Source organism: Urocitellus parryii, unplaced genomic scaffold (genome assembly GCF_045843805.1).
Source record: "Urocitellus parryii isolate mUroPar1 unplaced genomic scaffold, mUroPar1.hap1 Scaffold_109, whole genome shotgun sequence".
Lineage (NCBI taxonomy): Eukaryota > Metazoa > Chordata > Mammalia > Rodentia > Sciuridae > Urocitellus > Urocitellus parryii.
Genome location: NW_027551845.1, coordinates 511558 through 534377, shown reverse-complemented (window position 1 = coordinate 534377; position 22820 = coordinate 511558). Strand labels below are relative to the sequence as shown.

General features: G+C 34.5%; 1 pseudogene; it reads left to right on the top strand.

Annotated features, from left to right (window-relative positions):
- The window catches only part of LOC144251573 (corepressor interacting with RBPJ 1-like), a 35754-nt pseudogene extending 14580 nt beyond the window's left edge, over window positions 1-21174 (top strand).
- Window positions 21175-22820: the final 1646 nt, after the last annotated feature.

The window sequence follows — 22820 nt, the reverse complement described above, 5'->3', positions numbered from 1 at the left end:
AGAGTAAGAAGGACTAAAATGATCTCTGAAGAATTAAAATTTAGATAGGTAGAAAGAAAGTTTGACACCTCCCCCACCAAAAAAAAAGACCTGAAGAAAAACATAAGCACAAAAGAATTTAACTTGAATAGAATAAAATTTGAATGGCTCTCAAGATGGGATGGAGGGAATTTGTCCATTCACCCTGCAACCAGTGTTTCCCAAGCTGACCTACTGTAAGGAATCACTTAACACAGCTTGTTTAAATATTGGTTCTCAAGCTCCTGCCCCATAGGGGCTATTGAATAAGAGTCCAGAGAAAAGTCTGAGAATCTTATCCTCGGATAATGCTTATGATCTGTTGTTTGTCTTTGGAAGGCAAATAATATAGAGGAAAATGAAAGAGAAATGTGTTGAAAGAGCCTTTACATAAAAAGGGGGGGGACAAATTTTCAACATTTCTAATTTTTAAGTATTGTAAAGAATCTAAATATCGTGCAATAGGGGAATGGCATGATATTAATTAAACTAGGTGTGGTATCGAAGGCCTATAATCCATCTACTCAGGAGGCTGAGGCAAGAGAATCACAAGTTGGAGGCCAGCCTCAGCAACTTATTGAGACCCTGATTCAAAATAAAAAATGAAAAGGGCTGGGGATATAGTTCAGTGTTAGAGAGCACCCCTGATTTCAATTCCCAGTACTCCAGATAAAAAATACTAACTGAATTTTCATTGGAATTAGTTAAGATGTTAATTTGATGAAATTACAAGCAATATTATTTTGTATTAAAATTTTAAAATAAACTTAAAATTTAGCCTTTTTAAGCACTAAAACTCTTCAGAAAGCTAATGCTTTCCTTTCTATTCCCATGTTAAGTTTATTTTCAGAATATTAGAACAGCTAAAGGAAGCAGAGTTATTGTTGTGGTGCAAAGGCTGTGTTCACAATGAGAAATACCTAACAGACTGAATTAATTCTTTGCCTTAATCTTTATATCTTTAAGATATTAGGGAAGCTTTATCTTTATATCTTTAAGATATTAGAGAAACTTCCATTTCCAGTTTTTTCTTTCAAACTGACAAGGTATGAGAGTAAAAACTGCCATATACACAGGGTATTTTAATTTCTTAAATTCTGTATCTGAATTGTCTAAGAATATCTGAAGACATTGAACTCTGTTAAAATTGTGAAAGTAATAGGGATTCATTCAGTTGTAAAGCCCTTGCCTAGTATGCACAAGGTCATAGGTTCCATCTCCAGCACCACAAAAAAAGAAAAAGAAATCAGTAGCTTTCACTATCTAGGCTATTACATAAGGTGAAAGTTACCAATCTGTTTCTGATGTACCATCAAGGTTGAAAACCATTATCTTAAGCTGTTTATAAGAATAATTGAAGATTTGGGAGGATAGTACCTTTTACTGTATATTTGTTTGTTTAACTTGTGTTTTATTTATCATAAAGTCATAAATTTATCCTAAGGAAATAGTCATGAATATGTCCTAAAGATTTAGTCACAAAGAATTGTGTATGATAGTGAGAGACAATACTAAAATATCTAGTAAAAAAAAAAAAAATTCCCTCATACTGGGGTTTGAACCCAGGGGCATTCTACCCACAAGCTATATCCCCAGCCCTTTTTATTTTAATTTTGTGACAGGGTCTTACTAAATTGCTGAGGCTGTTCTCGAAACTTGTGTGTGATTGTTCTGCCTCAGCTTACCAATCTGGGATTATGAACATGAACCTGGACTGTTGAAAGGAAATTAAGTGAATTATGGAACATTGTTATAATGGAATTCTGTACAATGCAGCATTTAAAATGATAAGATTTCTTAATGATGGGGATATTTTTTAAAACATTTAGTGAATTTTTTAAAAATAGTTTATGAGACAGAGAAGTTACAGTTGTATATCTGTTTATGTGTATAGGTAGACACAGAAACAGATATTTTAAAGAAAAGGATTGGAAGGAGATAGACCAAATTAATAGTGGTTGTGTTTGGGTAGTAGGATTACTAAGATTTTTAGTTTTATCTTTTTGCTTATCCATATTTCCAACAGTGAAGATAAATTACATTTATAAATTTTTAAGTGAGCATTTCTTTAAAAGAATTAAAAATTATACATAGAAATAAATTATTTTAAATTGTATTGCTCCATTAATGCCTCTAAAGTTTGACCTGAATTTAGCAGTAGTACTTAACTAAAGCTAATAGAAACTCTTAAAGGTTTCTCAAAAACAAAATCAAAACTCTACTATCTTAAATAGAAAAGTGAGTAATAATGATGTAATATTCTGAACTTGAATGCAATGAAAAATAAACTGACCAATTTCCTAATCCACTTGGTGATTCAAACTAAAAAAAAAAAATCTTTTCATTTAAAAAAATCACCTATTGAATAATGTCTCACCAGTGAATAGAGATTATTTTTGCAATAAGGCAATTTCAGTAGATGTGGTTATCATGGGATAATCACACCCCTGGGGTACAGCCTTGTGCCTGTAATCTCCCAGGAGTGTAATTATTTCATGATAACTGCACCCCCTGGTGTTACATTATTTCTATTATGAAATTCTTAGTTTAGTATATAAAGTAACTTACTTTGATCACTGGAAACTGCAAGGTGCTGTTAGAATGCTCCAGCTGTGAGGTTTACAGAGACCAGCTATAAGATTTACTTCTCCTTTACAAAGTTAAATTAGGCAATCAAAATGCTTCTTTGGGCTAAGCTGGTTTAGAATATCTTTTCTACTGAAAAGATCATCTTACCTTTTTCATCCACTCCAGATACATCAAAATTATCCTTAAAACTTGTAAGCTTCAGTGGTAACTGAATTTTTATAAAATATTCTATAACATAATTAAATGACTAATTCATATCTTTTATCTATACTCTGTAGAACTTATTTTTTATCACTGACTCTTAACATCTGTCAGTTATTTGTGTTTTTAATGTATATTGAAATTAAAAATCTTTTTCTTTTTTCTTAAACCACAGTGGAGTATTTCAACAGAGCAAGTGATTTGTTTGTTTTTTCTGGTACTAGGGATTGAACCCAGCCAGGGCCTCATGCATGCTAGGCAAGTGCTCTACCACTGAGCTGCATCCCCAGCCTTTTTATTGTATCTTGAGACAGGGTCTCACTAAGTTGCCCTCAAACTGAGGCTGACCTCAAACTGAGCAAGTATTTTTTAAACAGCTTTATTGAGCTATAATTTACATGCCATCAATGCAATGGCTTTTAGTGTATTTACAGAGTTGTACATCCATCACTGTAGTCAATTTTAGAACATTTTAATTTTCCTAAAAAAGAAAGAAAGAAAATCCCTTGACCCTCACCCTCCAGTCCCCAGCTGTAGGCAACCACTAAACTACTTTCTGTCCCTATATCTTTGCCTCTTCTGGACATTCCATTCTTCCATGGAATGTGTTTTCCCATTATGCTTAAATGCCCAGATATTCACACACACATACACCAGTCTTATAATAGCCCACCAGGATACAAGTTTATATGTAGGCACCTATAAAACAGGTAAATGTGTAAGATTTTCTTCAAAGAACATAAAGCAAAATTCTATTTTTAAACTCCTTTTTTCCCTAAACATGGATTTTGTATCTCTCTCCATGTTTGACTTTCAGATCTTTTTCTTCAGGAAGCAAATAGTTAGCTCTAAATAGTTACTCTATAGGAGAGCTAGACATGCTGAAGCACTTCCATTGCTAATATTTTATTAAAGATTATTACACCTATATTTTTATACCTTATGAGAGGTACTGGCATGTAATTTTTCTTTCTTGTTTGTATTTGGTTTTGGTATCAGGATGATGTTAGTCTTATAGAATAAGTTAGGTAATGTTCCTTCTGTTTCTGTTATCTAGAAGAGATTATTAATATAATTTCTTCTTAGGGCTGGGGATGTGGCTCAAGTGGTAGCGCACTCGCCTGGCATGCGTGCAGCCCGGGTTCGATCCTCAGCACCACATACAAACAAAGATGTTGTGTCCGCCGATAACTAAAAATAAATAAATAAATAAATATTTAAAAAATTCTCTCTCTCTTTCTCTCTCTCTCCCTCCCTCCCTCCCTCCTTCTCTCTCCCTCTCTCTCCCTGTCTCACTCTCTTTAAAAAAAAAATATATATATATATATATAATTTCTTCTTTAAATATTTGATAAAATTAACTAGTGAATCCATCTGGGCCTGTCACTTTTTGTTTTAGAAGGTTATTGATTGATTGTTGGCTAAATTTCTTTACTAGATAGATACCTATCAAATGACCTTTTTCTCCTTTTGTCAGCTTTGGTAGATTGTGTCTTTCAAAGAATTGGTCCATTTCATGTAAATCAGATTTAATGGTATAGAATCATTTGTTGTATTCCATTATTACCCCTCTAATGTCCATGGATCTGTAGTGTTGACCCTCATTTCATTTCTCTTTCCTTGGTTAGCTAGAGCTTTATCAATTTACTGATCTTTTCAAAGAACCAGCTTTTGTTGTGATTGATTTTTCTCCCTTGTTTTCCTCTTTTTATTTCTTCTCTTCTTATTTTGAATTTAATTTGCTCTTCCTTTTCTAGTTTTATAAGACAGAAGATTATGTAATTGATTTGGGAGAGGTGATAAAGTTTGAACCCAAGGCCTCACCCATGCTAGTCAAGTTCTGTTCCACGGAGCTACACTCCAGCTCTACATATTGATTTTAAATCTTTCTTCTAATACATGTATTTAGTACTATAAATTTCTTTCTGAGTTGGTTTTTGCTGTGTCCTACAAAATTTAATAGGTTTTATTACAATGATTTCTGACATTAACTACCCAGAAATAGGCCAGACTTCACAGGTTAACAGTTCTCCAAAGACTATTCTCAATTAAGACACCAGCTACAAATTTGGGAGTTCCTAGACCACCCACCAAACCTGCTACAAATCCATGCTTCCTTCTACCTGCCTAAGGTTTGATAATTCACTAGACTAACTTACAGAACTCAGAAACTAACACTATACTTGTGATTACAATTTTACTATAGTAAAAGGATAAAAATCAGGGTAAGCCAAAAGAAGAGGTACATAGAACAAGGTCTGGGAAGGTCCCAGACACAGTCTTCCAAAGTCTCCCTGTAGAGTCAGTACCTGTCAATCTTCTTGTACATTAATATATAACAACTTTTATTAACCAGGGAAGCTTATCCAAGCTGTCTAGTTTTTATTGGTCTTTATTACATAGTTGTGAATGATCAAAATCATTAGCCATGAGATTTAACTCTTCTATCTCCAGCTCTTCTTTCTTCCTCAAAGGGCTTCTCTCACCTAGCTCAAAGTCTAGCCCTCTAATCACATGATTTATTTTTCTGGTATGGTCAGCCACTATCTTGAGTCAGCTCTTTTTTTGTTGTTTTGTTTAGTATTTTTTTAGTTGTAGGTAGACACAATACCTTTATTTCATTTATTTATATGTGGTGCTGAGGACCGAACCCAGGGCCTCTCACCTACTAGGTGAGTACTCTACCACTGAGTCACAACCCTAGCCCTTGAGCATGATCTGATCATGTATATTGAAATTAAAAATCTTTTTCTTTTTTCTTAAACCACAGTGGAATATTTCAATCATGAGTCACCATCATGAGGCACATCAATAACATAAACTATCAGGACCCACCAAAGATACTCTTATTACTCAGGAAATGTCAAGAGTTGAGGTTCCCTCAGAACTGGGGACAAAGGCTAGGCATGGGGACCAGCCCAGCCATTCAGGAAGCTGCGGCATGAGGATCACAAGTTCAAAGCCAGCCTCAGCAATTTATTAAAGCCCTGTCTCAAAAAATAAAATGTGTTGGGGATGTGGCTCAGTGGTTAAGCACCCCTATGTTCAATCCCTAGTACTTTAAAAAAAAGAACTGGGGACAAAGACCAGCCCAAAATTGTTATACAGCAGTTGTATTGTCTATTCTTTGTTGAAAATATTTTTTACTTTTTCCTGAGACTTCTTTGATATATGTGTTTAGAGCTCTGTTATTTAATCTCAAAATATTTTAGGTTTTTCTTTTACTTTTATTAAGTTGTGTTATATGGCCCAGATGTGGTCTATTTGGTAAATGTTCTATATGAATGTGAGAAAATATATATTTTTCTGCTGTTGCTAGGTGAATGAAGTATTCTATAAATGTCAACTAGGAAAAAAATGTCAACTAGATCCAGTTGATGGATCAGTTCAATATATTCTGATTTTTCACCTGTTGTATCTGTCAGTTATTGATAGAGGGATGGGAAGTCTCCAGCTATAATAGTGGAGTTGCCTGTTTCTAAAGATACTCATCAGTTTTTGCTTTACACATTTTGATGCTCTGTTAGGCACATACACATATTTGGGTCTTTTTGGAAAATTGACCCTTTGACCGTTATGTAATACTCTATTTAGCCTTGGTATGAAATCTGTTTGTCTAAAATTAATATGGCGCCAGGTACAGTGGTGCATGCTTGTAATCCCAGCTACTCAAAAAGCTGAGACAGGAGGATTACAAATATGAGGCAATCATACTTAACAACCAGAGCAACTTAGCAACCCCCCGTCACAGATTTAAAGAATAAAAAGGGTGGCTCAGTGGTTTTAACGCAGTGGTAGAGTTCTCCTGGATTCAATAAAATTAATATATATGCTCCATCTTTATTTGGTTATTGTTAGCCTGGGGTATATCTTTCTCCATTCATGCACTCTTTTGCTTTGTTTTTATTTTTGTTTTTTGTGGTGCTAAGGATCGAACTCAGAGGCTACCACATGCTAGGCAAGCACTATTACTGAACTAACCCCATCCCCCATTCTTTTACTTTTAATTTGTGTCTTCTTTTTTTTTTTCAGTACTGGGGGTTGGGCCCACGGGTACTTAACCACTGAACTACATCCCCAGTTCTTTTTTGAGATAGGGTCTCACTAAGCTGGCCTTGTCCTTAAGATCTTTCTGCCTTTGCCTCCCGAGTTGCTGGGATTATAAGTGTGCATCCCCCAGCTCCTGTGCCTTTATGTTTAAAGTAGATTTCTTTTGAATATCATACAGTTGGGTCTTTTTTTTTTCTTATAGTCTCTTAGTTGGTATGTTAAGATGCTTTATATAAAAGTGATGATTGGTATAGTTAATAGCTTTCATTTTTTAACATTTATTTTTTAGTTATAGGTGGACACAGTATCTTTATTTTACTTTACGTGGTGCTGAGGATTGAACCTAGTGCCTCACACATGCTAGGTGAGCACTCTACCTCTGAGCCACAACCCCAGCCCCTAGCTTTTGTTTTTTGTAATTGTTTTCTATTCATTGCCCTCATTCATCGTTTCATTTTTGTTCTTTTTCTGCTTCATCTGGTTTTAAATGAGTATTTTATATGATTTCACGTTTTCTCAACATTTCAATTATACTATTTCTTGATATTTTTTTTAAATTGGTCATCTCAGACTTTGCAATATACACGTATAACTAAGTCTACTTTCAAAGAACACTCTACAACTTCCTGAATAGTGCAGGTGCCTTTTAACAAAGTACCTAGTTCCTGTTATATAATAGAGTTCTTCCTTCCTATCCCTTAAACATTGCTGTTATAATTTCATTTACTCATAAGCTATAATCATTTATTTTTGCTATCTTTATTTTGAATCAGCAGTTATCCTTTGGATCAGTTAAGAATATGAAAAATGGGTTGGGAATATACCTCAATGGTAGAACACTTACCTAGTATGCACAAGGCCATGAATTGATTCCCAGCACTGCAAATAAAGAAAAAAAATTGAAAAATAAAAGATCTGATTGATTTTATTTGACCTTCATTTATTCTTTCTTGAACACTCTTCCTTATGTAGACCTGAGTTTCTGACCTAGGTTATTTTGTTTCTCTCTGAAAAACTTAAAGACAGGTGTACTGACAGCAAATTCCTTGTTTGTCTGTTTATTTTATATTTTAAAGAAGGTCTTTGTTTTTATGCTTTTGAACAATAATTTCAGTGATACTGAATTCTACATTGGTGGGGTTTTTTCTTTCTTTTTATTCATTTATTAGTTCTAATCAGTTATACCTGACAGTAGAAAGTTCTTCAATTCATTGTACACAAATGGAGCAGAAATTTTCACTTTTCTGGTTGTGCATGAACTCAACCTATACCCTAAAGATTTAAAAAGTGACGCAACCACTTCAGTGTGTTGTGTATATGTACCATCATTCCATTTGAAAAATAGATACCTTCTTTATCTATTCATCTGTTGAAGGGCATCAAGGTTGCTTCCATAGTTTAACAACTATTCACAATTGCTAAACTGTGGAAGCAACCTCGATTCTGTCCCTCCTTCCTTCCCTTCCTTCCTCACACTAGATAGCATTAATCCCTTTATGAGCGTTGATCCCTCAGAGACTAAACACTTCTTAAAGGTCCCACTACCTCTCAACACCATAACACTGGGAACCAAGGCTCAACATGTGTATTGGTGGGGTCAAACTATATTCAGACCATAACAGACAGATATTACAACTACCAAAAAATTGACTTAAAAATAAAGAAGTTAAGCACCAATTCTCTCCTTTATAAAGTTGATCACAAGTGCTTATACTTGATTGTGGTTGATTTAATTTTTTCCTTTATATGTAGATGATTTTATGTTGTTAAATATTTTATGCAAGAAGAAGCTAGGTAGTCGTTGAAAAAAAAATGTGGACCTATTAAAGAGATTATCTAGGCTGGGTACAATGGTGCACACCTATAATCCCAGTGGCTCAGGAGGCTGAAGAAGGAGGATTGTAAATTCAAAGCCAGCCTCAGCAACTTGGCAAGGCCCTCAGCAACTTAGCAAAACCCTGTCTCAAAATATTAAAAAAGTCTGGGGTGTGGCTCAGTGGTTAATTGCCCCTGGGTTCAATCCCTGGTACCAAATAAAAAGAGAAGTTTATCTAGTAAAACTTGTCAAGTCATATTGTGGCAGAAGTCAAAATGATACTCTTTACTAGTACTTTAAATTTTAAGTGACACCAGTGGTTAAGTTATTTCAGACTATTTGTATATATTATTATAAGTTAGTGATTAAATTTGTTAAAGTGTCTGTTCCTTGAAATTCTATTGATGTGAACAAATTAATTACAGTCCTGTTCTAAATGACTCTGTTCTGTGTTAAAGGTGTGTGTGGGGTTAGAGGAGGCTACAACTCCCACATTCTCAAAGGGGTATTATGATTCTCAGATAACAATCATAATTCTCTCTTACATATTTCTTCCTATTAACATCATTGCATCCTTTCAAGGTCTTCCAGCCTCAAGTAATAGAAATTAGTTTGAGATTACCCAGGAAGGAAAAGGAGAATGAATGGAATTCAGTACACCTAGTAAAACTAATTCTTCTACCCAAATCAAACATAATAAACTTAATATTAACCTTCATCATGTTCCAAATGCTTTGCTTTTTACCTTTTCTAAATTCTATGAGAATTTGAAAATCTAACTCAAATTCTATTTTATTCCTGAAAAATCTTAAGTTTTTCTGAGATAGGGCCTGTGTCTTATTTATTTTTGTATCCCCATTGCCTTAAACAATGTACATACTTAGTAAATAATAGTATAGTTGGTGAATAGAAAGGCTTTGCTAATAAACATCATTGTTGATCATCTCCTCTTAATTATATATATATATGCATATATGAGTATATATTAGGGGTACCAGGGATTGAACTCAGGGATACTCGACCACTGAGCCAAATCCACAGCCCATTTTTGTATTTTATTTAGAGACAAAGTCACACTGAGTTGCTTAGCACCTCCCTTTTGCTGAGGCTGGCTTTGAACTCTCAATCCTCCTGTCTCAGCCTCCCTAGCCACTGGGATTATAGGCATGTGCCGGCTTCCTCTGATTATATTTTATAATAGAAATTATAATTTGTTTTACTTATGAACTAATTTTCCCCAAAATATTATAAGTTTAAAGGTAAAATCCAAGTTCTTGAGAAGTTCTAGTAAGATGAAATAACAAGCCCTCACTAACACACAAATTTAAAAAAAGAATTTTCTGTGTTATATACTAGGGATACATAAGTTCAAATTCCCTATACAGGGCTCTCCTCAGTTATATACATACAAAATATATATGGGTATAGCCAGAGTCTATAGTATCATGGTCACTCAGTAATTACTAGTGACTGAAAAGATCATGTGTAACTTTTTTTTTTTAATAAAATACACTAGTCTTAAGTATAGGGTTTAAGTTTGGCAAATGTACACACCTGGTAACAAACATACCTGACAAGATAAGGAGCATTACCATCACCCTAGAAAATTCCTATCTGTCCCTTTCTGGTCTGCCTCCTCTAATCATGAATTTCTAATCCCATCTATTAGTCATACCTGGTTTTTTATTTGGTTTAGTTTTTGGTTTTTTGTTTTGGCACTAGGGATTTAACCCAGGGGCACTTTACCACTGAGCTACATACCCAGCCCTTTTTATTTTGAGACAGGGTTTCACTGTGTTGCTTAGGGCCTTGCTAACTAAGTTGCTGATGCTTGCCTGGAATTTGTGATCTTCCTGCCTCAACTTCCTGACTCATTGGGATTACAGGCCTGCGCCACCATGATTAACTTTATTATTGCTGGTTGTATCACCACTGTAATATTTGCATATAAATTAAGTTGAAAACAAGTTATAAAGATATAATGAAATATGTGTCAAATATCTTCATACTGATTCTGTAAATCAAGGTTGATTTTAATAAATAGTAATTTTTACTAGCATATAATAAGGACAGTTTGATATTTTTTTGCCTTTGTGTATTTTTTAGACACATGGACTAAAATGAAATGTTTGATTTTCCTTTATATTGTGTGTTTTAATAGAGATCAGTTAGTTGTCTTCAGTATGAACTTGGGATGAGGGCAATAAGAAATCCTATTGTTTCCAGCCTCCTCAAAGATGAACTGGCAGTGTGTCAGGAAAATTCCCAGTATGGAGCAGTTTTATTACAATTCAGTACAATTGGTTCTTGCATAACCTTTAGAAAATCATACATAAAACATTCTCATCTATATAAATAAAAATCACCCACACACTTTATTAATAGCTTTGTTCACTTTTTTCCCTGGGAATTATGCTGCATGTTCCTACTGTGCCCCTTTTTTAGTCTTTTTTAAAAGACAACTTTCTATAAGCTTTCTTAAAAGCAAAATGGTTACAGTAATATAAGTGTGAGGTAATTCTCAATAATTCCCACAAGACCTAGATCTCCCTCTTAATAATGTACTATAAATAGTGTTTCTAAGTGTCATAGTCAGTTTAACCTTAGGAAAGAAAAAAGGACAGAAGATTATGCTTTCATGGAAATGATAGTCATGTTTTCTTTTATTTGTGATAATATATGATGATTTACTTATTTGTATTCATTCTGGGGATTGAACCCACAGTCTCGTGCATGCTAAGCAGATGCTCTGCCACTGAGCTGTATACTCCCAACCAACCACTGGGTGTTTGGGGGGTTTTGTTGGTAGTGGTGGTTTGGCTTGCTTGTTTGTTTCTAGTGTTACTAGGGGTCGAACACAAGGCTTCAGAATTGTCAGTCAAAAGCTCTACCACTAAGCTGCATCCCCAGTGCAGGGGGGTTATTGATCTTATTTATTTATTTACTTATACATTCTTGGAGATTAAATCCTAGGTTACTCTACCACCCAACTTTATCCTCAGCTCTCTTTATTTTTTTTATTTTGAGGCAGTGTCTCTCCAGCAGTGTCTCCAGGTTGCTCAGGATGGCCTTGAACTTGTGATCTTCCTACCTGGGCCTCCTGAGTAGCTAAAGTTATGGGGCATGCAGCACCACCAGCCAAGGAGTGTTATTTTAAAATACACATTTTCAAGTTTATGCTGCTGTTCAACTAAGGCCGCAGTAAATACATGGTAAAAGGGGTTACAGAACATACTAAGTAGAAGTCTTACTAGCCTGATTTGCTTAATTGGAGATATATTTTGGGGCTATCATTTTCTGGAATACAAACTTTTTGGAAAATTTTCTATATATTATTCCAAAGGTAATAATGTAATAATAAACCTGTAGATCCAACTACCAATTTACAGAAAATTAAGGAGCTAGAAGAACATGTTCAACAGTATCACCCTCCATAATGTGGGATATTTAACAGGACAGATTACCTGGTTTCTTCAACAAATGAATAGCAGGGTGAAGGGAAGGAGCGGGTAAATTTTTTAAGATTAGAAAACTAGATACAATTGGAGAAATTTAAATATAAACTGGATATTAGATGGTTTTTTAAATTATCAATATTGATAGGTATGATAAAAATAATGCAATGTTAAGAAATTGTCCTTACTGATTCATACCAAAGTGATATCTGAGATTTTGCTTAAAATACTTTTCCAGAAAAGAAATTTGGATGTAATAGATGAAACAAGAATGGTAAAATAGTAAATGCTTGAAGCTATGTTACATAGGTTTGAAACATTCTGTACCATAAAATTAAATTTAAAAGACATAGTTGGTCTAGGGATATAGTTTAGAAAAAGATTGCTTGCCTAGCACACAAAATCCCTGGGATCAATCCCCAACACCACTGAACACACACATATATTGGAAAGGGAAAAATATAGATCACCACAGTAAAAGTGAGCAAAACTGTATTCACTTTCAGAATAGCAGTTTAGTTTAGCAAACAACATCCCTATAAATTAACATGTAAAATTTGGGGGAAGGATAAAAAGGCATTTATAATGAAGCCTTACTCAACCTACAGTTCATCCTATTTTCTCTTATACCATTAAATTTTTAGACAATACTTCATTTAAAAAGAATAATGAACTCAGAATGGAAGATACATCTGACAGTGGGAATAGTAGATGGACCTAACTCTGGCAGCGGAACACAACAAGGGTCTGTCTTGTCTTCCACCTTAGTCTCCACCTTGTACCATTTGTGGCATTCACCTGGGACTGCTGTCTTCTAATTGTGGAGGGGTCAGATTTGTGGCCTTTCCTCATAGCCAGACCTTTGGCTTTGTATATTTATCTGGGATAAAATACCTATTTTACTACAGAACATTTTTGACCTTCTATTGCTCATTGCTTTTGTTCAGTTTTATATATTTTTTAAAATATTTATTTTTTAGCTTTAGGTGGACACAATATCTTTATTTTATTTTTATGTGGTGCTTAGGATCGAACCCGGGGAATTGAGCCAAGGGCCTCAAACATACTCTAACACTGAGCTACATCCCCATATACACCCCACCTCCTCAGACAAGGTCTCGCTAAATTGCCCACACAGCTCTCAAACTTGTGATCTTCTTGCCTTGACCTCTCAAATAGCTGGGATTACTGGTATGTACTAGTGAGCCTGGCTAAAATAAATGTCCTTAATGAGTAGATTCAGCCTCTTACAAACATACTTTGTGCAGCTTAATTTACCTTCTGAGAATTTTTTCTTTCCTGAGTTACTGATTGCATGGTATTTTTCCTGGGAGAACATAGTCCACGTCTAATTAGTATATAGAACTGAACACCATAGCACTGGTACTTTGACACTTTACAGTATTGCCATATTACAATAAGAAAAGTTTGCAGAATAAATTAATATTGAGATTAATTCCTTCAATGGACTTGCTTCCTAAATCAGAAATTGTTTTTTATGCTATAGAGGCCTAACCCAGTGTGGCTGAATGATGTAGAAAGCCCTTGCAAGTCTACGTTTTATTGAAATCTCTAGAATTATTCTGCCATAGTAAATTTAAGAGTTAACTAAATATTCCTGAGACCCAACTCCATTTGTAATTTAAATTAAGATATCATACATTAAAAATGTAGTTATTTTTTGTATTTGAACATTTGCATAATCTATTTTATTAGCATATCTGTATTATCAATGAATTTTGAGTTCTCAGCCTAGTGTCATTTCTGTCAATATAACTCTACATAGCCACTGCCATAGTGACATGAAAGTATAAAGATGTCTTGCTAAATATATCTTAATTAAACTTGACTTGTCACATCTTCTAAACACAGAGACTTAAACCTAGAACTTTTGATGCTAGGAGATTTAAGTACAAAAATAAGCCAGGCATGGTGGCGCACTCCTGTAGTTCCAGTGACTCCGGAGGCTGAAGCAGGTAGATCACAAGGTTGAGAACAGCCTCAGCAACCTAATGAGACCCCTAAGCAACTCAGCAAGATCTTGCCTCAAAATAAAAAGTAAAATGTGCTAGGAATGTGTCTCAGTGGTTAATAACCACTGGGTTCAATCCCCAATACTGGGCTGGGGTTGTGGCTCAGTGGAAGAGTGCTTGCCTAGCACACATGAGGTACTGGGTTTGATCCCCAGCACTACACATACACACACACACACACACACACAAAACCAACTAAATAAATCCCCAGTACCCAAAAAATAAAGGTGAATAAGACTAGATTTGAAAAATGTTACTACTAAGAACAATTTTTTAAGAATTATAGACTGTTATAAAATAATCATAAAGATTATATAGCTACTGGTAAAAATGAATTGTTACTATTAATTGAGTACTGTTTGTCAGGCACTTCACTAAACACTATTTACAAAGTAGTAATGTATGCTGTTTTTGTACTGCACAAAGTTCGGTTGGGGTTTTAAGAAATATAAATGCCATAAGAGTAATAGTTGTGTAATCTGTATAATCTGTCGCATTGATAAAAGAGAACATTTTCTTGAAGTAGTTGGAAGTACTGTAAAAAATGCATGCTTTCTAAAACATTAAAATTATCCATCTTGTGATGAAAACTAATGAAATTAGTGGTAACCTCTCATCCTAATGACCAAGCTCTTTGGCCCTTTACTAGAGTGGTTTTTATCTTAATTCTTAGCATATTTGCTTTCTGAATTTATATGACATATAATAAAGTTAACAGGGAATTGTATTTTTGACAGTTCAGAGGACACATTTTCTACTTTCTAAAAGTATGTTCCTACATGTGAAATTTGAGAATCCCACCAATTCAATTGTTTTGGGTTCGGGGTTTGGGGTTTTTGGTTTTTGCTGTGCTGTGGCTCAAACCCCCGTCTTTGCAGATACACTAGGTAAGCATCTACCACTGAAGTACATGGAGCTGTTATTCATTCATGTGAAGCCATTAATTGTATGAGCACTTTTATGCCATTTACAGACAACTAGTAACTAATACTTAAATTTTGAATTTTTTAAATTTTTAGTTGTAGATGGACACAATACCCTTATTTTATTTACTTTTTTTGGTGGGGGGAGGGAGGTACCAGGAATTGAACCCAGGGGCACTTAACCACTGGCTGAGGCTGGCTTTGTACTTGTGGTCCTCCTGTCTCAGCCTCCTGAGCCACTGGGATTACATGCCCCAGCGTATTTACTTATTTTTATGTGGTACTGAGGATCAAACCCAGTGTCTCACATGTAGTAGGTAAGCACTCTACCACTGAGCTAAAACCCCAGCCCCTGAAATTTGATTTTTATTTAAAATTTTATTGTCAATATATGCAACCATTTTGTAATTTTAAAGGGTCATTAAAGTAATCCATAGGAATTAAATATGAACTCTCCCCATATGTCAATGATAGGCAGTTTCCTCCCTATTCTCTCCTTCACAGCTAGAGTAGCCATTCAGTTTTTCTTGATAACATGACTAGAATGGTAAAGCCTAGAGAGCAGTACCCTTTTCCACCCAGTTTTACCAAAGCTGCTATTGACAAATGAACAGATTTGGATTGATTGCCTTTTGGTTTTTTTGTTTGTTTGTTTTAAGTTCTTTTTTTTCTTCTTTTTAAAGAGAGAGAGAAAGAGAGGATTTTTTAATATTTATTTTTTAGTTTTCGGCGGACACAACATCTTTGTATGTGGTGTTGAGGATCGAACGCGGGCCTCATGCATGCCAGGCGAGCGCTTGAGCCACATCCCCAGCCCCTTGATTGCCTTTTGTTTTCCATGGTAACAGATAGTTACCATATTAATGATAAATAAGTGGTAAAAGACCAATAAAGAAGAGAAAAGGGAAAAAATAGACAAAATTTTTAATCAACAAACTAGAGAATCTGTTTCTGAATGTTTCTCTGTCTCCTACCATTTGTTATGAAGTCCTTGTCTTCAGTAACTGTCTCAGTCTTCCTTGTATTACAGACATGTGGCCCAGGGTAGTTCATTTAAGCTAATGTACAGAAATTTGGGTGTAGTTACCATGAAATGTTGTCAGTTTCTTAGCTACAGGGAAAATAAAATGGAACAGGAATATAGAAAAGAAGGAGCTGGGGTTGTGGCTCAGTGGTAGAGGGCTTGCCTAGCACATGTGAGGCACTGGGTTCGATCCTCAGCACCACATAAAAATAAATGAGTAAAATAAAGGCATTGTATCCATCTACAACTAAAAATATTTAAAAGAAAAAGAAAATTAAGAGTGAAGAATCTCTTCTGCTTTACATAGCCTTATTTTAAGGGAATAGGACAGACCTTTCAACTTTTTTTTATAATGTATATTCTGTTAGTCCGTATCACAGGACCAAAAAGAAACTCACTTTTCAGTTTGGGATTTTGCAAACAGTAGCTTATGAAAAATATAAAATATGCACACCTATACCTATCCTAAAATTGCTTTTATCAACCCAAATCTAATAACTAGAAATTTCAAAATCTGGGCATATTTTATAAGCGAGATTAAAGAGCCTAGTCGTTACTCAGTAGACATGGAGGCAAGACTGTTGATAATATCAACCCCACAGCATTGTATTCAATATTGGTGTTTGATAAGCAGGGGTAAGGAATTTTCTTTTGGAAAGTAGGATAATAAATTGTGTATGTACCTGTAAAAATATCTCTTTTAAGTGAATTCTTACTGAGAGAGTAACTATTAAAAGTTTAATTGTAGTTTGTCATTTTGTTTTGATCTTATACTAAAAACTTCCAACCAAACAATATGTAAATATATCTTTTTCAATATGACAAAGTTGCATAAGAGAATCCCCTTGCACGTAAAGAAAAATGCAATTATTTTCTATTCTGAATCTCCAGACTGCTGTTTTAGAAAATCATATCTGATTATTTGCTCAGCAGAAGATTATTGAGTTGATTTAGCTGTGATTTTACTTAACAAAGCTTCAACTGCATTCCTACTGTGGAGTCCGAAAAAGGTAGAGAGATATAAATGATACATTCAAACTGTGATTTTTGTGAACAGGGCCATCGATGCACCCCTCGGAGCTAATAGCGGAGATGAGAAACAGTGGGTTTGCACTGAAACGAAATGTACTGGGGAGAAACTTGACCGCAAATGATCCATCACAGGTAATGATCTTTTTATCAGTAAGCTGAAAATGTCTATAAATCTAAATGTGATTGCTTGTGAATTGCTACTTAATGTTTCCAATGTGCATATATCCATAGGAAAGTCACATAGAGCAAAGAAAATTCCTAAAATGTATTTTGATTTTGCCTCTTTATTATTTTAACCTAAATGAGAAATTGTTTATAAACATATATTTTAATAAATGAAACGGCTCCTCTGTGTTTATATGGATAAAATAACCGAATGAGTGTTAAGATTGTTTTTCCCTTCCTGCCAACTCACCCCTGACATGACATTAAATTGAACTAATGGTAAGAAATATATAGGCAAACTCCTAAAAATTACAGAAAATATTTTAAACTTTTTTAATTTATTAAAGTTAGAAAATAGTTGAGTTTGAAGGGTTGTATTAGTATGTATTCGATAACATACAACTAATATTATAAAGGCTAAAATTATGGATATCTGTGGATATTTTGACCTTCCTATAAGATTCATGATCTTTTTTTTTTTTTTACAGTGTTGGTAATTAGCTACATGCTAAACAAGTGCCCTACCAGTGAGCTGCACTCCCAGCCTCTCATGATCTTCTTGTTTTTTAAATTTCATTAAATTATTTTAAAGATAAAATATTTAAATAGGAAAATGCTGAAATTCAAGAAATCTAAAGATTGTTTCTGTGTTCATTTTTTCTTTTCTTCCTGATAAAGTTTTCTAATGTTAGCAAGGCAGTTGTACTAACATCTTATGATCCACTGTAACAGGTAGACTACAAAGAAATTTTTAAAATTCCATTTGCAGCCAGGTACAGTAAGATATATCTGTAATCTCAACGGCTCACAAGGCTGAGACAGGAGGATCACGAGTTCAAAGCCAGCCTCAGCAAAGGCAAGGCACTTACAACTCAGTGAGACCCTGTTTCTAAATAAAATACAAAAAATAGGGCTGGGGTTGTGGCTCAGTGGTTGAGCATCCCTAAGTTCAATCCCTGGTACCAAAAAGAAGAAAAAGAAAAAATTCCATTTGCAGTTCCTAGTCCAAAATACCATATTCATCTATAGTATGTCCCTATTAAAAAAAATCTTGTTTATGTTTTCTTTCCTGATAACTACTTGTCTGAAAATTTAGCAATTTGATGTCTTTGTTGACTCAGGAGTATGTTGCAAGTGAGGGTGAAGAGGATCCAGAAGTGGAATTCTTAAAGTCACTCACAACCAAACAAAAAGAAAAACTTCTCAGGTAATTGGAAAAGTATATATTTAATAGATTTTATGTGTGCATGTTTGTGGTGCTGGAGATCTGAAGCAGGGCCTCATGCACTACAAGGCAAGTGTGCTACCACTAAGCTACACCCCCAGCCACACTAAGAGCTCTTGAAGCTATTTAATATGCATCGTGTTGATTTATTCTTCAGCCAAAGTAATACAATTCTGTTGTCTTTTTTTTTTTCAATAATATAAGATTGTGTACTTGGATAATACCACAAACTATTGCACTTTTCAGTATATTTAATTTGAAAATTGACTTATTTGTAGGTTTTACTTTTCAGAATAGATTTGTGTGTATCTTTGCACAGTTTTTCTTAGAAACTATTTTTGGTGCTGGGAGTGGTGGCACACGCCTGTAATCCCAGCAGCTCAGGAGACTGAGGCAAGATGATCCCGAGTTCAAAGCTAGCCTCAGCAAAAGGGAGGCTTGCTAAGCAACCCAGTAAGACCCTGTCACTAAATAAAATACAAAATAGGGCTGGGGGTGTGGCTGACTGGTTGAGTGCCCCTGAGTTCAATTCCGGGTACCAAAAAAAGGAAGAAAGAAAATGTTTTTGCCCATGTGTCTTTGTTTTCTTTCTACATCTTGTAAATTTTTGAGAAATGCTGAAAGAATGTTTAAGGTACATGTAAACTTTATATTAGACTACCTTTGGATTAATAAATCTAAGAAATATCTGCTGAGTCCAATAGAGGGAGCTCATGATGTTCTCAGGAAGTAGAGTTTTAAGAATGGCTGAGAAAAGCCAGTGAAGACACTTACCTCAGAGAAACTCAAACATACCATATAAACAAGAAGTTACTCTTCTGAGACTGCATATTCGTCTTTAGAAATTCTCAATGCCCTGATGGAATTGCTCTAATTATTTATAAAACTGAACAGTTGTTGAAAAGTAGTATGTGATTGTTTTGTTACATAAACCTAGAAAGGTCATCAATTTTTATTTATTTTTGTGGTACTGGTGATGGAACTCAGGAGTGGTTTACCACTGAATTACATCCCCAGTCCTTTTTGTTTATTATTTGGAGACAGGGTTTTGAGCCTCACTAAGTTGCTAGGGCTGGTCTTGAACTTGCCATCCTCCTGCCTCAGCTTCCCAAGTAGCTAAGATTACAGGCATGCACCACCTTGCACAGCTAAGGGTATCTTATTTTTTTTTTTTTAGTTGTCAATGGACCTTTATGTTATTTTATTTATATGTGGTGCTGAGAATAAAACCCAGTGCCTCAGACATGCTAGGCACGCTTTCTACCACTGAGCCACAACCCCAGCCCTAAGGGTATCAATTTTTAAAGTGTATTTTTATTTGGAATTTTTGGAGAATATATTCTTGAATATTGATAATGTAATATTAATATTCTTGAATACTGATAATGTAATATTAATATTTTCATACTTTAATACACAGAAAGTTTCAACAGGTTCAACTAATGTGTACACCATTCACAGGCTTTCAGATATATATAGATATTTCTCTCTTTTTTTTTTAATTGTAGATAGACACAATACTTTTATGTATTTATTTTTATGTGGTGCTGAGGATCAAACCCAGTACCTCATACATGCGAGGCCAGCACTTTGCCACTGAGCCACAGTCCCATCCCTCACAGGCTTTCTTTAGATCAGAATTACTATACCTTTAGAGTACTAAATAATTTCAAATTCTAACCCAGTAAGAATTTAATAGTCATTTCCATTGATGAAGTACAATCAGAGAATTGACTTAATACATTTATTTACTTAAATATAATGTAAACATGCCTTGAACAATTTAAAAGAAAAAAATGATTTGCCGTTTAATAAAATAAGTTGTTTATATATGGATACCATTTTTTAGTAGCTTCTAAGAAAGCATATTATCCATTAACAATTTTATAGTTGGTGAAATGGCTACTTTTTAGTTTGCTACTATTTTTTCCCCAATTACAGGAAATTGGACAGACTTGAAAAGAAAAAAAAAGAAAAAAGATAGAAAAAAGAAAAAGTTACAGAAGAACAGAAGTAAACACAAAAAACATAAAAGCAAATCCTCCTCCTCTTCCTCTTCCTCCTGCTCCTCCTCTTCCTCCAGTACAGCTTCAGAAAGCAGTAGTGAGAGTGACAAAGAAAAGAAGAAAAGAAAGAAACACAAATGTTCAGGAAATAACAGTGATTCTGAAGAAGACAAGTCTAAGAAGAGAAAACTTCATGAAAAACTTTCTAATAGTCATAGTAACAAGGGAAAAGTCTAGGTCTTTAAAAAAAGAGAGTTCCGGAGAGAATAGCAAACAGAGCTATCCTGATAGCCACAGGTCCAAAAGCCACCACCACAGCCCAGAGAAGAGAGGATCAGAAAAAAAAGAGGGGAGCAGCAGAAGCTGTAGCAGGGATGAGAGGAGTAGGAGAAGCCGAAGCCGAAGTCCTGGTAGTTATAAGCAAAGGGAGATAAGGAAGCAGCCACAGCAGAGTCCCAGTGAAGAGCGCAGCAGAGGAAATGACAGCAGGAGCCATGGCACCAGTGTATACAGAGGAGAAAGAATGCACAGGGAGCATCCCGGAGATAAGCACACCAAAGGGACCCACAGAGAAAGAAGCAGAAGTCGGGAGAGAATAAAGAGACCGCATGTAACAGTTACCTAGTAATAAAAGCATCTCCACTTCCTTACTAAACACTTTTAGTAAGGGCTAAATTATGTACTATTATCTTTGTAATAAATAAAGCTCTATTTTAATTTTCCATCTCTGTAAACTGTCATTTCAAATATAAAACCATAAGAATGAATTTTGCAAATATTTGTAAGTAATGTATTTTGAGAATGTAGAAGTATTTTCTGTTAACTGTTTCTTGTGCCCCTGTACCAGATAAAGCTCCATATAATTCTGACATTTTCTTTGTTCTGAAACAAATTAAAAGAGTGACAGTACATTGAATGGTTATAATTTGATTTTCTTTTTGGTCAATTCAAATTTGTTATTACTTTTAAGATTTGAATTTGCTTGAAGCAAAGTGTAATCATTGAAATTCACTAGTGTGAATTAAACAAGGGATATTTATCAATATTTCTTTAAGGCTTTTAAACTCCTTTCAGGTGTTTTGTTCTACAGAGTAAGCTAATTACATTTGGATGATCCATTAGCTTTCTGTGCTCCCATAGAAATAACATAGAATTTTACCTCAAACTTAGAACAACATAATAAAAATCAAGGCAGAGGCAGGACTGTGTTCCTTCTGGGGGCTCCAGGGGAAAAAAATTCTGTTTGCTCACCTTTGCAGCTTTTTACTGGCTCCCTTCCTCCATTTTTCAAAACTAACAAAGGGGAGTCAAGTAGCAGACACTTCCATATTCGGCATTCTACTTTTTTAGGACCCTTGAAATTACATTGGGCCCACCTGCAGAATCCAGGATAATCTCCTATTTTAAAATCAATGGATTAGCAATCCTAATCCTCCTTTTCCATGAAACATAATATGTACAGGTTCTGGGGTTAAGACATGTATATCTGTGAAGGACCATCCTACCTACCATAGATGGCCTTTCTACTACCGGCATATAACTATTATCAGATTTTGCTTAAAAATATCAAGCATTTAGATTATGTCCCAAATGAAATAATATGGACTATTTCAATACATTTCATGAGTATAAGAATATAAGACATATTTAAACTTAACTGTAAATTCTCCTATATTTCAAAGGAAAGATTTAGAAAAAAGTTAGCACAAATCATAAGTAACATGCAATTTCAAAAACACATATGATGGACATAATATTAGGGCTCTACTTTTTAAAGACATCTGTCATTTAATACAAAACAAATATTGATTAGATGGTTTTGATAGTTGGCAGTCACAATTTCTTAGGTTCTGTAAGAAAGTAAATTTGAAAGAAAAGTTAAATAAAATCATTCCAAGTAGTCTGATACATATCTCTTATTCTTGTCTGCACACACAGAAAACACGTGTGCTACAATTTAAAAGAAACTAAGGTGGTAAGGAATACTTTGGTTATTTAGATTAAGAGAACTAGAGGAGGGGAGAGGAACCTGAATTCCTCTTCACTGTTCTTTCATAATTTACAGTTCATCTCAAAGACCCCATTCCTTCACATTATATATATTAATAACTGTGCATTTGAAATTGATAGACTAATAATTTACACCTTAAGTTCATCAGTGTTGTAGTGATTATTTTATCTTATACCTTCTTAGACTTTATAATTTTCATAATATCAAAACCTATGCAATACTTAGTGCTTTAAAAATGGTTTCTGAACCAATATAGTACTCATGAAGAGAAA